The 16,734-nt window shown below is 42.9% G+C and overlaps 1 pseudogene; it reads right to left on the reverse strand.

Annotated features, from left to right (window-relative positions):
* The window catches only part of LOC143412740 (interferon-induced very large GTPase 1-like), a 53,821-nt pseudogene extending 39,496 nt beyond the window's left edge, over window positions 1-14,325 (reverse strand).
* Window positions 14,326-16,734: the final 2,409 nt, after the last annotated feature.

Below are 16,734 nucleotides of genomic sequence, written 5' to 3' on the forward strand. Positions count from 1 at the left end.
GCTCGTAGCCGAAAAATAGCTTTACTTTGTTGTCTGGGTCAAGTTTGAGACTGAGAGAGGCGTTGAAAGGCTTCTCCAACGGAACTTATTGTTTCGGAGGAAAACACGAACACAGTGTACAGTCGAGTCTTAATAGCGTACTTACAACTGGGCTCGTCAGGCTCTCTTCTTTGCTGCAGTGGTTATTATATTTACATGCTTCCAGCTCCCGTTACTGCTCGATGACAACTCGTACTTTTCCACTCCCCTTTTTCTCCCTCCTCGCGCTCACAGACACATAACGAGTATGGCAATCCATTCTCCCTGGAGCACGGACTACACTGCCCATGAGGCTACATACTTTAGAGCTATACCTGTAGCATTCTGCTTATTAGCTTAGCACAACAACAACAACAAAAAGGCGCTCTCTCACCCAGGAAACACGCAGAGAGAGAGCGTCACCCTGTAAACATGGCAACCGTAATGCTGCCGGCTGGAACAACAGAACGTAGCTATCAAACAAAACCCAAACAGTCCTGACCCGCCAAAACATGAAGCAGGAAAGTACTGCCGTGTAATCCATTTATTTCAACAAAGTAACTGTATTCTAAATACCACCTTTTTAAACGGTAACTGTAACGGAATACAGTTACTCATATTTTGTATTTTAAATACGTAACGGCGGTACATGTATTCCGTTACTCCCCAACACTGTATATTATACAGCTGATCAGGCAAGAAGGTCATCCAGGAAGAAAAAAAACCACATGATTTGTCTGTAATGATTCATCGAGTATTTTAAATAATTTGATTGTAAAAAATTCTGGATACAAATTCTTTGCTTCGATGCGCTGTTTAATGCATGTGATTCTAGTGTCCAAAACAGCAGTGCTGTTCCTACAAGCATCATTAACCCTTTACTGGGAAAAAGCTAGCGGAAGTACTTTATCAAAGCAACTGATCAACAAGAAGAAAAGAAGAAAAAGTCAAAAGCAACCTTTGTAGTTGCTCCATCCACTGCCATTTTACACAGAGAAAAATCTGCAGTAACTGTCCAGAAGTTGTATTAAAATATGGATATGAAGTGTTAACTTGGTCTGATAGCCTCAGTCTTTTAATTATTCAGCTTGCTGAGGCAGCCATGGAAGCAAACAGGGGTGAGTCTAAAGGGGGGCATGGTGTGTACTAGACCATATTTATTTCAACAACAACTTTATTTATATAGCACATTTAAAAACCAGTGGTATACCAAAGTGCTTAACATACAAAAGGGTCAGATGTAGCTAATACAGAAAGATGGAGGCCATGGCAAAGATACATATACAGGGATAATAGAACGGTATGTGTAAAAGATAAAAGAGTCAAGAAAAATTAAAAAAATAATTAAAAATAGTTAAGCATAGAACGAAAGTAGCAAAAAGCATTAAACTAACTTAACAAACATGCATTAACTGGTAGAAAAGACGAGGTTAAATAAAAAGGTTTTTAACCGCAATTTGAAGGATTGAATGGAATCGGACTCAGGGATAGCAATGGGGAGGTTATTCCACAGATTGGGCGCAGCCAAGGCAAACGCGCGGTCACCTCTAGTCTTCAGCCGGGATCTCAGCTCTAGCAAAAGTGACTGAGAAGATGATCTTAGTATTCTAGCAGGGGTGTATAATCAAAGTAGTTCAATGACGTAACTTGGCGTTATATCGTTAATAGTTCTAAAGGATGAGCAGCAGGATTTTCAACTGAATACGGTACTTAACGGGAAGCCAATCCAGGTCGGCAAGGACATGGGTAATAGAGACACGTCGCCCGGTACCAGTAAGGAGACAAGCTGCCGCATTCTGAACAATTTGTAGTCTATGGAGAAGAGTAGAGTTAAGACCAAAGTAAATGGAGTTGCAGTAATCCAACCTAGATGTCACAAAGGCGTGGATAAGCTTTTCCAGGTCCCTGTGCGGACATAATGTCTGTACTTGCAAATAAGACGCAATTGATGGAAGCAAGATTTCACATCTATCTATCCATACATGGTTCTACCATATCAAAGGCCGAAGATAGATCTAGTAGGAGCAGGACTGCAGAGAGTCCAGACTCAGCAATCAGGAGGAGATCATTGAGGACTCGGAGCAACGCCGGTTCAGTGCTATAACAGGGTTTGTATACAGACTGAAATTTATCATTAATGGCATTCGCATCCAAATGTAGCTGGAGTGAAAGAACGATCCTCTCCAGGATTTTGGACAGGAATGGAAGCTTAGAAATTGGCCTACAGTTCACAAAATCATTATGATCAAGGTTCCTTTTTTAAAGAACAAGCTGGGCAACAGCGTGTTCAAAGGCTAAAGGAACAGAGCCAAAAAGTAGGGATAAATTCATTAAAGATAAGATGCTGGATCCAATTCCGCCAAAGCAATCCTTATCCCACATAGCAAAATTGGTATGGCCCAGATCTGGCCCATACAATGTGCTTACACATGGCCCACATACTGCAAAGAATGACGGCCCTTTGGTGGCCCAGATTTGGTTTGCCAAAGGTGGCCGACACATGGGCCAGAACAAGGCCAGTTGCAGACACACTGCTGGCCCTGTGCTGGCCCAGAACAGTTTCAGGCCCCAGATGTCAGACTAATGTGTACCTTAATTAAGGCATGTAATAACAACATGTGCACAACAGTGCAAAAGTAACATGACGAAACTGTTCCGACAGTGAATGGACTGATTCTTACACAGCGTTTTTCAACTCTCCCAGATTACTCAAAGTGCTTTATACAACATGGCACACACTTTCTCTTAACTGAGTGCTTCCTAACAACATTCATACACATTCACACTCTTGACATGCAGAATGGAGGAACCAGAGATTGAAACACTAACCTTCCAATCCACAGGTGACCTGCTCTACCACCTGAGCTACAGCCATCCAATGTGAAAGATGAGTAAACCCTCACTAGGTTTTGGATAAAGTGTACACTCACAAACCTGTCAAGCCTGCATTTGAAATGTTGGCTACCTTAGCAGTATAGTATTGCAACATGACATTTGGGTCTTCTAACTAAAATAGGAAAATAGAAACAAATAGTGCCATTATTGCCAGACCTGGCCCACATCTGGTTGACATGATGATGATGATGATGATGATGATATACCTTTATTAGTCCCACACGGGGAAATTTCATGTTAAGGCTGCCGACCTATTGCACGCAATGGCGGCGCCATCTTACCCTCCGACCATACATACATTACACAAACATCACATGGGGAAGACAGGTCAGAGGGGTATAACATGGAAAAGCAGAACATGAGGAAAGATAAGGAGAAAAAAAATAACTCCCCCCAGACTGAGCTCCAACAGGGAGATCAGTTTGAGAACAGAAAAAGAACACCTCTGCACATAGCACATGAAAAAACTCTTAATACACCAAAAAAACACATGACAAGCAACAGGGATGGGTAAAGGGTGAGAGACAGCCAATGTAGACGGTACATCTGGGCCTGCAGCCTATGCGCTGGTCTCCTTGATCCACCGTCAGCATTGGAAGGGAATAAGCGTCGAAGGCATTTGGAGGGGGGAGGGGGGATGAGTGTACATCTGCATGTGTATATATGTTTGTGTGCGTGTGTGTGTGTATGTGTTCAGAGTTCAGCTGAGATAGTGTCCTTCGCCCTGCCAGGCTAAGTAAACAGTCTTCCAGCCAACCCAGGTGGCCTTGCATAGAATGGGAAGAACAGTCTCAACACAGTCCATTATCAGGGTGTTTTGTTCAGCTCCAGCCTTGAGACTGCAGCTGGCGCCGAAGGGGTATCCGCATGAAGTGATGGTGGTTTTTACTTTAGTGCGAACAACTCATATGAATTTCAAAGCTGTTCTAACAGTCCAACACTGGTCTCTCAATCTCCCGTTGGAGAGCCGTGCGCTTCTCCATGAAGTTATCAAACTTACGTTCCGTGATGTTGTCATTTCTTGTGCTCAAAGAGCAGGTTCTGAGCACTCACGACCGCAGTGCGCTTCCCAAGATGTGATCCAATTTCCGCTCAGAGGTGTTATTCCGAGCGAGCCCCTCCAGATGTAATCCAGTTTGCACTCAGAGGTCTTGTTCTGAGTATTCACGGCAGCCGTGCGGTTCTCCAAGATCTTATCCGTGCTGCACTCAATGAGCCCATTTGAGAAAGTCACGCCTCGTCCCATCGTTTCAATCCCAGCGGGCAGCCCTGTGGGGGTTTGAACAGCCGGTTCCGCTTCCTTAATTTTTTGATAAGCCAGGGCCAAGCCAGCTCCGATCAGCAAGACATACACCCTTCCATAACACTGATCGGTCAGAAGTGCCAGCTTGATGCCGGATCCCGGCCAGACCTGTTTTCTATGGGCCTGGGCCACATAAACCAAATCACAATCGAGTCAGATCTGACATGCCATCTCATAGACAGTGCCATCAGCAGTGCCGGCTTGATACCAGATCCGGGCCAGACCTGCTTGCTATGTGGGTAGCTATACGAGATGGAAGGATATCGTAGGAAGGAGAGGTATTCTTTGATTGTTCAATAAGTTGCTTGAGAATATGGAGTGACACAGGCTCAAACTGTTGGAATGATGATGAAGCGAGGACTTAAGATATGAAACTTTATCAATAACGTGAGTTAGAAATTGTTTGCAGAGAGCAGGAGAGTACGCCAGTGGCATTTACAGGACAGGGGTTAACCAATGAATTGAAAATATTGAACAGGGGTCGGGGATTGTGACCATTAGCAAGAGTAATTTTAGGTAGGAGGGAAGCTTTTGCCACTTTAGCAGCGATTTGAAATGGCAATCGACTGGCACGCAGGATATCATAAGAAACCTGGAGTGTCTTTTTTCCATCTTCTTTCATCGCAGCGGCACACACGTCGGGAGGCACGTGTAGAATCATTTAGCCAACATCGGGAAAAGGATCTAGGTCACTTCATTTAAATAGGGGCAACAGTATTGAGGACAGAGGAGCATGTGAAAAAAAAGGTGCTGGCGAAGTCATCAACCGTGGAATAAAGTCATCAAGGTTTTTTTAGATGTTAAAGGTTGACAGACATAAACTCTGTCACAACGGGACTGAACGGACTCACGCACAGGCTCTAGGTCTTGAAAGCACAAGAGTCTTTATTATGATACACCAGGTGATTATTACAAAAGTGAGGGGAAAGCCGGGCTCCGGGGGTACACACACGAATGGGAAAGACGCCGATAGTAACACACACACACACACACACTCCGTCCACTCCTCTTCACACTCCACTCACTCGGGTAACACAGGTGTTGGTCCAGGGAATCTGTATACAGAGACACGAAGGGATAGTAAGGCAAATCGCTGTGAAAACACTCTAGAAGTAATTGAGCTGGGGTTACACTGACGAGGGTCGGCAACGGTCCAGTGACGAGAAACACAGAGCTGCCATCTTATAAAGGAGCTGGATCACTCGTGATGAGCCACAGGTGCGTGGGCCAAGGGCAGGAGCCCACAGGCAGTGTTGGGAAGGTTACTTTTAAAATGTATTCCATTACAGAATACATGCCCCAAAATGTATTCTGTAACGTATTCCAATACGTTACTCAATGACAGTAACGTATTCTGAATACTTTGGATTACTTAATATATTATCATGCTTTTTACAACAACGTGAATGTACTATTGCTGTGTGATTTATTACTATTACTGAAGGTCCGCGACTCCGAACTGTAGTAAAGGGACCTCTGACTAATACGGCGGGGTCCCTGTCAGCTCGTAGCCGAAAAATAGCTTTACTTTGTTGTCTGGGTCAAGTTTGAGACAGAGAGAGGCGTTGAAAGGCTGCTCCAAAGGAACTTATTGTTTTCGGAGGAAAACACGAACACGGTGTACAGTCGAGTCTTAATAGCGTACTTACAACTGGGCTCGTCAGGCACTCTTCTTGGCTGCAGTGGTTATTATTATATTTACATGCTTCCAGCTCCCGTTTTTCCTCGATGACAACTTGTACCTTTCCACTCCCCTTTTTCTCCCTCCTCGCACTCACAGACACATAACGTGTATGGCAGTCCATTCTCCCTGCAACACGGACTACACTGCCTATGATGCTACATTCTTTAGGGCTATGCTTGTAGCATTATGCCTGTTAGCTTAGCACAACAACAACAACGAAAAGGCGCTCTCTCACCCAGGAAACACACAGTCGCAGAGAGAGAGAGAGCGTCGCCCTGTAACCATGGCAACCGTAACGCTGCCGCCTGGAACAAAAGAACGTAGCTGTCAAACAAAACCCAAACAGTCCTGACCCGCAACAATATGAAACAGGCAAGTACCGCAGTGTAATCCATTTATTTCAACAAGGTAACTGTATTGTAAATACCACCTTTTTAAACGGTAACTGTAACGGAATACAGTTACTCATATTTTGTATTTTAAATACGTAACGGCGGTACATGTATTCCGTTACTCCCCAACACTGCCCACAGGTGAGCTCCACCCAGGCAGAGGGAGGAGGGAAAGAGGGGAAGGGAGAGAGCAGGAACAAAAAAAAGAATACAAAAACATATGTAGCCATACTCAGCCGACCGGGTAGGCACAGGGACCCTGACAAACTCACTCATTCACTGCACACTTAAACAGAAAGAAAAACATATACAAAACATATAAAACCTTCCAGTAAGACAGAGTAAAGAATAATTTTTCATGCCTTTGTTTAGATTGCATGATAATTTATTTTATTTTAGTTTGACTCAACTTGAGAGTATTTATATACTTTTCCATTTAAGAAAATGTTTCCTTTGTATTTAAATGCCATCTTAAATTTAAATTTTAAGGGTTTTTTTTTTGTTTTGTTTGTTTGATAAATGAAGCAGATGGTGGATGAAACAAAAACTAAAAACACTGCAATTCTTTTCTTTTAATTTTTTTCTCCTGTCCTGTCTGGCAGTGTAGCAATCAGAATTACTGCCTGGAGGCCAAAAAGTCCACAGAGTTTCTTTCCCAAGTGGACCATTACTTGATGGTCTTTTTTTTTTTTTTAAAGAAACTTATTAGTATTTTTTATTTTGAGTTATTACAACTACAACAGACAAGACTGGGGAAGGAAAAGAAGAAGAAAAAAGAGAGAGAAGTGGGAGAGAAAGGTAACAGAAGGAGAAAATATGCTTCAACACATACTGAACAAAAACCAATACAGCAGGGAATTCAGGGCAACAACCAACATAGCATAAGTAACTGAAAATAATAAAGAAAATTTTACTGACCAGCACACAGTATTAACGATAGATGACATGTTTAGAGGCATCAGCCGAACAAGACAGTGCACATTTGTGAGTATCTGTTTGTACACCACTGTGGATGATGGTGCTTGTGTTCATAAGGTTTAAGTATCTAACAGTGAGTGTGGAGGGCCACAGGCCTGTCCCCCAGGACATGAAGCATGCATGGAGGAGACCTGGGCCCCAGACATCCAAAGGCCCCCCCCAGAGCACAAGAGCCCGACAGAGCCAAGGGGGCCAGGCCCCGCCAAGCAGCCACAGGATGAATAGCAGTGTTTGATTTACTAACCCCATGCCATTCGTGGATGACTGATTTGTTACCTCAAATTACCTTTATTCTCAGCTTTGATTTCAGGCACTCCTCCAGATTCTGCTGCTGTGGTGTTACATGGGTGCTCCATATTATCTGCTCCTCATCTTTACAAATGGTTGACATGGAAGTAAAAAAACAAACCAAAAAAAAACACATTTCAAGTGTAAGTAGAGATATGAAATGGAAATGTGCTTTAAACGTAGCTGAAAACAGGCTAGAAGTAATAAATGCATGAACTAGTTTTTCAGCATCATTTCTAATTTTAGAGATGTTGCACAAATGGAAGAAAGCAGTCCAACATATTTGTTTAATATGTGCATTGAAGGACACATCCTGTGATGAAGTCTATTCCCCACTGCTGTGTAATCAATTATTGTAAATTTAAATGTTATCAGGAAATGATCAGACAAGAGAGGGTTCTCATGAAATACTTTTAAATGTTCAGTTTCTATGCCATGTGTTAAAACAAAATGTAGAGTGTGATTAAGGTGGTGGGTGGGTTCTTTTACATTTTGAGAGAAGCCAATTGAGTTTAATAACAGATTAAATGCCATGTTGAGACTGTCATTTTTAGCATTTACATGAATGTTAAAATCATCCACAATAATTATTTTATTTGAGCTGAGCACTAAATCAAATAAAAAGTCTGAGAAATCAGACAGAAACTCTGTGTAAGGCCCAGGTGGATGATAGATGATAACAAATAACACTGGCTTTTGAGTTTTACAGCTAGGGTTGACAAGGCTAAGCATCAAGCTTTCAAATGAATTAAAAGTCTGTCTTGGTTTTTGGTTGATTGATAGGCTGGTGTGAAAAATTGCTGCCACACCGCCCCCTCGGCCTGTGCATCGAGGTTTCTGATGATTAGAATACCTCGGGGGTGTTGATTCATTTAAACTAACATAATTATCCTGCTGTAACCATATTTCTGTAAGGCAGAGTAAATTGATCTGTTGATCAATTATTAAATCATGTACTAACAGAGACTTGGAGGAGAGAGACCTAATGGTTAATAATCCACATTTCATTGTTTTACTCCTTGGGGGGATAACAGGAGGAGAGAAGCTGCAGAGAGGCGTGTAAGACTGCAACTCTGCTTCCTAGTCCCAACTCTGGATAGATTTTGGGGGTTTTAATAATTTGTGTAGTTTTAGTGACCTCCAATTGACTTAACTGGGTGTCATTACTGCAGACGTGAATTATAATTTTACTGAATTTACATTTACCCTTAGCCAGCAGTTTTAAATTTCCATCAATATCACCTGCTCTGGCCCCTAAATGACAATTGACTATGGTTGCTGGTGTCTCTAGCTTCACGTCTCAGAAGAAAATAGTCAGTTAGCAGCGACCGGGGCCTACGCTACCTTCGGCTTCACCAGCTACAGGGGCCTGGCAAGCTACAGGTGTATCAAGGGTGCGAAGCCGCGTCTCCAATTCAGTAATTCTGGCCTCCAGAGCTGCAAATATGATACATTTATTACCTGTATCCTTAGTGCTAAAGGAGGCCGAGGAGTAACTAAACATCTGACAAAACAAGGAGGAATGTCATGGTGGGCTGTGTGGCAGGCAGGCAGGCAGGAAAAAGGACCCAAAATACAGGATTCTCGGAGACAGGACTTAAACTCAAAGCGCAGCTTTTTTTTCTAGAAAAATCTTCACAAAATAAAGCTCACAAAAAACAATACAAAAACTCTGAACAGGAGCGCTAGTACACTGGACCACAAAAAACCCACACAGCATGAAGAGAGTACGACGCGACAGAGAGCACAGGAAAACACAGGGCTTATTTACACAGGGGAGTAATCAGGGAATGAGAAACAGGAGGGAGACACAGCTGGGAGAAATTAGGCTAATGAGACAAGGGAGAAATAAAACTGAACACACTGACATGAGACATGAGCATTCACAGTAAAAAGGAAACAAGAAACAATTCACAAAGACGTGGACTGAGAAACATGGACTTTACACAGAGGGACACATGGGCAGAGAAGACTAAGCACAGAACTAAACCTATACTAAACATGAGGACAAGAGAACAAAACCTAAACCAGAATAATAACAATAATCAACACAGGATAGGGACAGGTGAAGAGACCAATGCTGCTAGCAAGTCGGCTACAAGCTAAGCTAAGCTAGCAAAACAGTAAAGACACAGTGAGTGAATACTTTGTCAATAAATGTGGGAGTGAGTACACAGAAAGTATGCTTCGAATGTAGCACGTGAAGGTTTTACTATAAAAAAGAAGTTATCTAAAAGTCTTTAATTAAATTGCTATGCTGATAACCTACTCAAACACACCACTGTGTGTTGGAACAGGAACACGACGTGATACTCTACCGCAGAAAGAGCGAGAACACTTCATAAAGTGTTCTCACTTTAAGTAGAAAAACAGCCCTCTGGCTGCGCTTGAACTTGTGTGTTCTATGTACTTAAAGCATAAGATGAAACGTTCCTGTGAAACGACAGATCATCTCAACTTTATCTGCACATACCTGTTCACTCTGCCAGCTGTTTAATGCCTGCTGCTGATTTAGGAAATACTTCTTGCAGTCACAGCTATTGCCATATGTTGGCCTTCAGATAAAATGTAGGTTTTTGGCGTTTCCATATTGGCTTCATTTTACAACCAATGTCCATGTTTTATGCTGTCTACAGTGGTGATCAAGACAGTTAACAGTGAGTCTACAAAAATTGCTCACATCAAATAAAACACTAAAATTATGTTGAGGCTCATTTTATTCTGACAAACTGATGTTTTAATCCTCTTAGAAATAAAATGACATCTTCAGTGGACTAAAATATTTACACCACAAAGTCAAACTGATGGTAAATGGTAAATGGACTAGTTCTTATAGCGCTTTTCCACTCTTCTGAGCACTCAAAGCGCAGATGGGCACTCTGACGCCACCTATTGGTGAGGAGTGATAACCATTTTACCATCCTCTACAACGGCTAACATAAAGGCTTTAAACTAACCCTCTACAGACAGAAATAATCAGACAGCATGTAGGTTCATATACAGCTAGTACAGAACTTTACCGTGAGATCAGAAATATTTACCTGCAGTCTTCAGAAGCTCTTTTTGCAGTTTCTGGACCGCTGGTCTTTTTCTTCTTCTGTTGAAAGAAGACACTCAAACTGCTTCCTTTTATAAAGGAACCCCACCCCACCCCCACACACATCGACCACGTGATTTACAGTAAATCCCCGTACTTCTCAGCAGCACTGTTCACTTTCACTTTCAGTGTGTGTGTGAGACACGTGGTGTGTGTGTGTGTGTGTGTGTGTGTGAGAGAGAGAGAGAGAGAGAGAGAGAGAGAGAGAGAGAGATATTTTGTAGACTTGCAGTTTTCTCCTCACTCTCTGACTCAACTTCATAGGACAGTTTTGCTGTCTAAAGTTTTAACTACTACCACAGGACAATGGGTAAGTCAGACTCAGTTGCTTCTGTTATTCTGTCTGGAAAAACAGTTATCCACACAAAACTCTGTCCCAGCCAGCTACAGCACCATGGTCTTGGAGGAACGTTGCCTCGTTTCACTGTGTACTGTACCACTGCACATAGTTGGAATGACAATAAAGCCACTTGCTGTGTGAAATAGTGTCAAAATTGAGATGTGGTGATATAAAGATGCTAGGGACACTTAAAGTAATAAGGAACAACTTTCTTGAGTGACCAAAGCATTTTGGCTTGTGGCTTTCATCACGGTCACTGCAAAATGTCAAACAGTTTGTGAATAAATAAAAAAACAGGAAAGTGAAAAAATTCAAGTGGACCAATCACACCTTCACAAATAAACAAGCTGACCAAGTAACATTTAACGAGGTGGTACTAGCTAATTGGTTGTTTAGGCCACAGCCCAAATGGATTCTGGACTGAACCACTACAGATTAAAATGGATTAAAAAAAAAACAAAACAAATTCCCCACATCTCTAAAAGTAAAAAATGCAAATGTATATATATATATATATATATTAGGGGTGCAACGATATTCGTATCGATATTGAACCGTTCGATACAGTGCTTTCGGTTCGGTACGCATATGTATCGAACAATACAAAATTTGTAATGAATCTGCGTTCGACTACTCCGCCTAGGCTGCACTGTCGAGCGCAGATCCACTTAACGCTCAACACAGACAGCATCGTCAGAAGGAAGAGCGCAGGGCAAGCTAGCGAGACAGAAGTTAAGCTCTCCTTGCAACATGGCAAATTGAACCTACCAAAATCTATCTCTGCTTTAAATGTCAAATTTATTTACACTGAGTGTGACTAAACATCACAGCACAGTCACACTTCCTCTGTTAAAGAGGATCAAACAGTGGCAGATGTGTGAGGAACATTTTCTGCAGCACAGTCTGATGAAGACACCCACACAGACTGTTAGTCTGATGTGATGATGTGAGGAGAACAAACCTGCACACTCTATTTTAAAGGCTCTGAGCTGGATGTTGGAGACTTTGTTGTTGCTTTGGAGTCTTTATCAAACACCAGACGTCAGAGAAAAAACAAGTCTTTGTGTGTTCTCCGCAGAAACACGCTAACAAACAAAGAACAGTTGCTCTGTGACAAAGAGGAAACCTCAGAGATGATGAGCTCACCTGAAACCCTGGCTGATTTTGACCCACACATTTTCACACCTTGGCTCATGTGATTAGGTAGAATGTCTGTGAAGGTTCTCAGTCATCCAGGTCATCGTAGACTAAGGAGCTTGGAAAGAAAAGCATCTGGACATCAGGAGGTCCTTTGTCCCTCTTTGGGGGGAAACTCCCACTAGGTTTAAATCTGGGACTCCCCACCAATTGGACCCTTAGAACTGAAGAAGCTTCTCGGATGAGAGGTGAAACGTCTTCAAGCAACCTAAAGAAGTCCAGACGCTTTTCTTTCCAATCTCCTTAAAAAACCTCAGAGACTGGAATGAATCAAAGTTGCACTTACTCAGCTTCTTCCCATGAACTTCTTCCATCTGCAACTTTCAGCTGTTTGGACCAGGTCTGTGTAGAAACAGAGAAATTCCTCTGCTTCTTCTCCGTCACCAGTCCTCTGTGTCTGCAGGCTGCGTCACATTAAACACTTCACACCATCAAAGAGTCTTATGATCTGGCTCACAGGTCAAAGATCAGCTACCACACTCTGATATATAACCCACAATGTTTATAGCAATTCGCTAATAATTTTCAAAAGAGTACAGCCTGAATGTGGGTGTGTCTGCAAGCTTAAACAATTTAAAAATTAAACACTTCAAACAAACTATAAAAGAGTCTGAATCTGCAGCTCACAGGTCAAAGATCAGCTGCTACTCTCTCATGTGACTTTAGATCATCGTACCTTCAACAAATGTGCATCATCATCTTGATCTTTTCACTCTGTACACATTTCACTTGTACTTGTGCTCATGATTGAATATATTATCCAGCAGTTACATAAACTTAACTCTATTCATCATATTCCTTCATTTCTGCTGCGTATCAGTGTTCAACAGTTTTTCCACTGCATTCCATAGCTTTATTTTCCAGTCAGCATACGTGACCACTGTATTTCAGATGTTGTAAATAACAGAAGTCATCAATTGGGAATGGTTGGTTATCTCCTGTAGTTGTGTATTAGCTAGCTTTAAGCTCCAGCTAATACACTGTTAGCTAAAATTGAATGTTTTAATTCCTTCAATTTCTCAAATATTCCTTCAGTTTATGCATAGATAGGGGGTGAGGTAAGTTCAGAGTTTGAAATAATGTACCTAAGATACATGAAATTTTTGACACTCTTTAACTTGTTTTTTCTGAAATGAATGAGATTCTCCTGTTGCATCAGTTCTATCCCCATCTAATCAACAAGTGGGGCAGACTTCTCTTTGCCCCCATTTGTTTGACTTCCTGCATACATGTAATATTGTGTCCCAGTCACTTCCATTGTGTAACACAATTGACAAATTTGGTTTAGCATTTTCAGGTTCTAACGTCGATGGTCCCTTAGTCAGAACTTGTGACATTTTGTCTCCATTGGTATGTATCTCACTAAGAAACTGTACATCCACCACAGCAATAAACTCACACTTCTAGCCACAGTTGTGCTGGGAAACTGAAGTCCCGGGTTTTAATTGCACCTTAGAACACACATGCATCAACACTACTATGAGCGGGTGGAGGGAGGTTTGGAGTCTTCTCTCACCCCCGTTCTCTGCGGCCTGCTGGAGCGGGGGGGCTAGGAGGAGTTGGCCGTCCGGCTGCGGTCTGGGGTGTGGGGCCTCCCTGCTGCTGCGGAGTCGGGGCGGTCTGCCTCTCCCCACCGCAGGGAAAAGGGTAACACCACCTGGGTCTGGGTGCGGTTCCCCCCTCCAGGGGCAAGGGTACCTAGACCCGGTTTGTAGAGTACGCTTGGGGAGTGTGATCGTGTATACAGCGTCTCTTTATGTCTGTCTCCACGTCGGTTGAGTGTGAAGTGCACATGAGAGCATGAGGGTGGGAATGGATGTTTGTGTCTGTGTGTGCCTGTATGTTTGTGTCTATATGTCAGGTTGGGTATCAGACGCCACCTCTCTGGGGACATCTCGGGCCTTCCAAGGTTTGGAGGCCTATCTCCACCCACCACCACTTCCCCTGCCGGTGGCGGACTCCCTCAGGTGTCGGTGCGTTGGTGGTTCTTTGTATCTGGGGGTGGGCGTCCGGGTACACACCGGCTCACTCCTTGGCGGCCGCTTATTGGGGCTCGCTCGGGCCATTTCGGAGGTGGGGTGCCCCCGGCCTCTCGGCCTGGGGCTCGGTCACTCAGGCACAGCTGGCTGCCGGCGGAGCTCATGGGCGAGTCACTGCAACTCCCCCTGGCTTCTGCTCCGCGGCTGCTGAATGAGCCCTCATCTGGGACTCTCCTTAGCTCTTACTGGGACAGTGGCGCAGCTGCCCCTCTGTGGGTCTTCCTTGGTCTCTTGTGTTCTGGGGGCCTCTGGATGTCTGGAGTCTTGATCTCCTCCATACCTGCTTGATACCATAAAGGACAGGGCTGTGGCTCCCCACACTCCCTAGCAGATCATTACATGGAGAAACCTTTGGAATGCAAGCATGCTGATCCACACAGGTCCCACAGTTATGTCTGTCCCGTTTGCAACTGAAAATAAAATAAATTCATAATTATAATAAAGGTCAATCAAATGGACCAATATGGCAAGGCCATGATGATCCACTTGGTAAAATAAATCCGCTTGGCATCTTTCTTGGCCTCAAGACAACAATTCTGATGGTTATAGATCCAAACGGGACAAAAAAAAAAAAAAAAATCATCGTTTGACTTGACCCGGCCGGACCAGTGTTGTTATTGTGGTTTTTTCTCTTGTCTCCATCCCCAATATTTGAACCTTAACAATATGCAAGTGTATATTTAACACAAGTATGTATGTTTTTCTGTGCCTCAGTGCTTTCTGTCTAATATTTATACTCTGATGAACACATCAGAGTGCAACCTCTGGGGTTAGTATCATGTCCATACTCTGACCTGCAGACTGGAGAAGCCAGGGATCAAGCCACCAACCCTCTAATTAATACATGGCCTTCTCTATCTCTTGTGCTACAGCCACTACTAGACCATATTTAATGCAAATGTTTACGTTTTAAAAAAATTTCTGTTTATATCAGTTAAATTTTAGAGCTGCCGTGACTGAAATCCAAAAACTTTCCAGAATGAATCCCAGATCTGTCTCAAGTTACACCAGAGTTTTAACTTCAGGGCCTATTTCAGGAAGCCGGTTTAGTGCAAACTCTGAGTAAGTATACCCTGAGTTAACGAAAACTCTGGGTTTACGGTTTCACAAAGCGAGTTTAGATTAATCCTGAGTGAGTTACTATGACGACACACTCCGTGAAGCTAACCTGCCCCCTAGCAGGTTTACTTCAACTAACCCTGACGTTCTCTGCCTCTGTGTCGGAAACCTGACTGTAGAAAGTGTCAGACATGGCGTGCCCCTTCCTTGAAGAGCCAGTAGATGTTGAAGCCCAAATTCTCCACAGAGCTCTCCGCCGGGAGAGAGTGATTAGAGCGCGTTTGGACATTTTATCATTTCCTGATGATTTTCTGTGTGAATGTCACCGTTTGTCAGCACAATCTATAATTCATTTGAATGACATCCTCAGGCCTAATATTGCTCATAAGACACATCGTGGACATTCTCTCAGTTCTGTACATATTATTTGTATTGCACTTCGGTTTTTTGCAAACGGGAGCTTTCTGTATAATATTGGTGACGCTGAGCACGTTTCCAAGGCTACCGTCTGTCGGGCAGTCAGGAATGTTACAGTTGCACTGAAACGTCTCCTGTTTGTGGTGTTCCCATTATCACAAATGTGGAAGCCAAGTGCTCAGCCTCTGTGGGTGGTGGTGGTGGTGGAGGACCCCCACCTGTTTTTCGGGCCTCTGCTTTTTTCTAGTGGCCATAACGGGTCACATTTGAGCATACAGAGTAAGCAAATATTTACTTGTAATGTGCTCAGATAATTTTAATAAGTGCTTACAGCAAGAAAATTAAGGTAGCCTCTATAAGGAAGAAAGAAAGACAGAAAGAAAGAAAAACAGATAAAAAAGAAAAAAAAAGAAGAAAAAAAAAAAAAAAAAAAAAAAAGGGAAACTGAAGTCCCACACGGCAATCCAGTGTTGATGGGAGCTCAGCAACTCTGCTAAGTAGCTCCCCTGGCAAGGTTGATCAGTTGCAGGATACCAATACACCCACCAACTCACACAAACATGTAAACATGGAAACGAGGGACACATAAACAAGTCCAAGGCAAAACCACCAAATAAAAACCAGTACCCAAACACACGTAGGGCATCATCTTTCACTCGTGTGTTTTTTATTGAATTCTTGCATATACTCCACAACATAACAGGAAATTTCCTTTCAGAATCAGAATCGTGTTTATTGGCCAAGTATATGTGCAGACACATACAAGGAATTTGGTTCCGGTACATGGTGGCTCTCAAGCACAGCAATGTAAATCACACACACACACACACACACACACACACACACACACACACACACGCACACACACACACACACACGTGTCTATATATACACATTACATATACATACACATACATACACAAAGCTGTGTAAACCAAGTAGAAATAACTAATCTAAACGTATATACATAAAATACAGAAATGAATGAGGTGGAATGAATACTACAGAATGTACATAAGGTGCAGTT

The sequence above is a fragment of the Maylandia zebra genome, linkage group LG15 (assembly GCF_041146795.1).
Source record: "Maylandia zebra isolate NMK-2024a linkage group LG15, Mzebra_GT3a, whole genome shotgun sequence".
NCBI classification, from domain to species: Eukaryota; Metazoa; Chordata; class Actinopteri; order Cichliformes; family Cichlidae; genus Maylandia; species Maylandia zebra.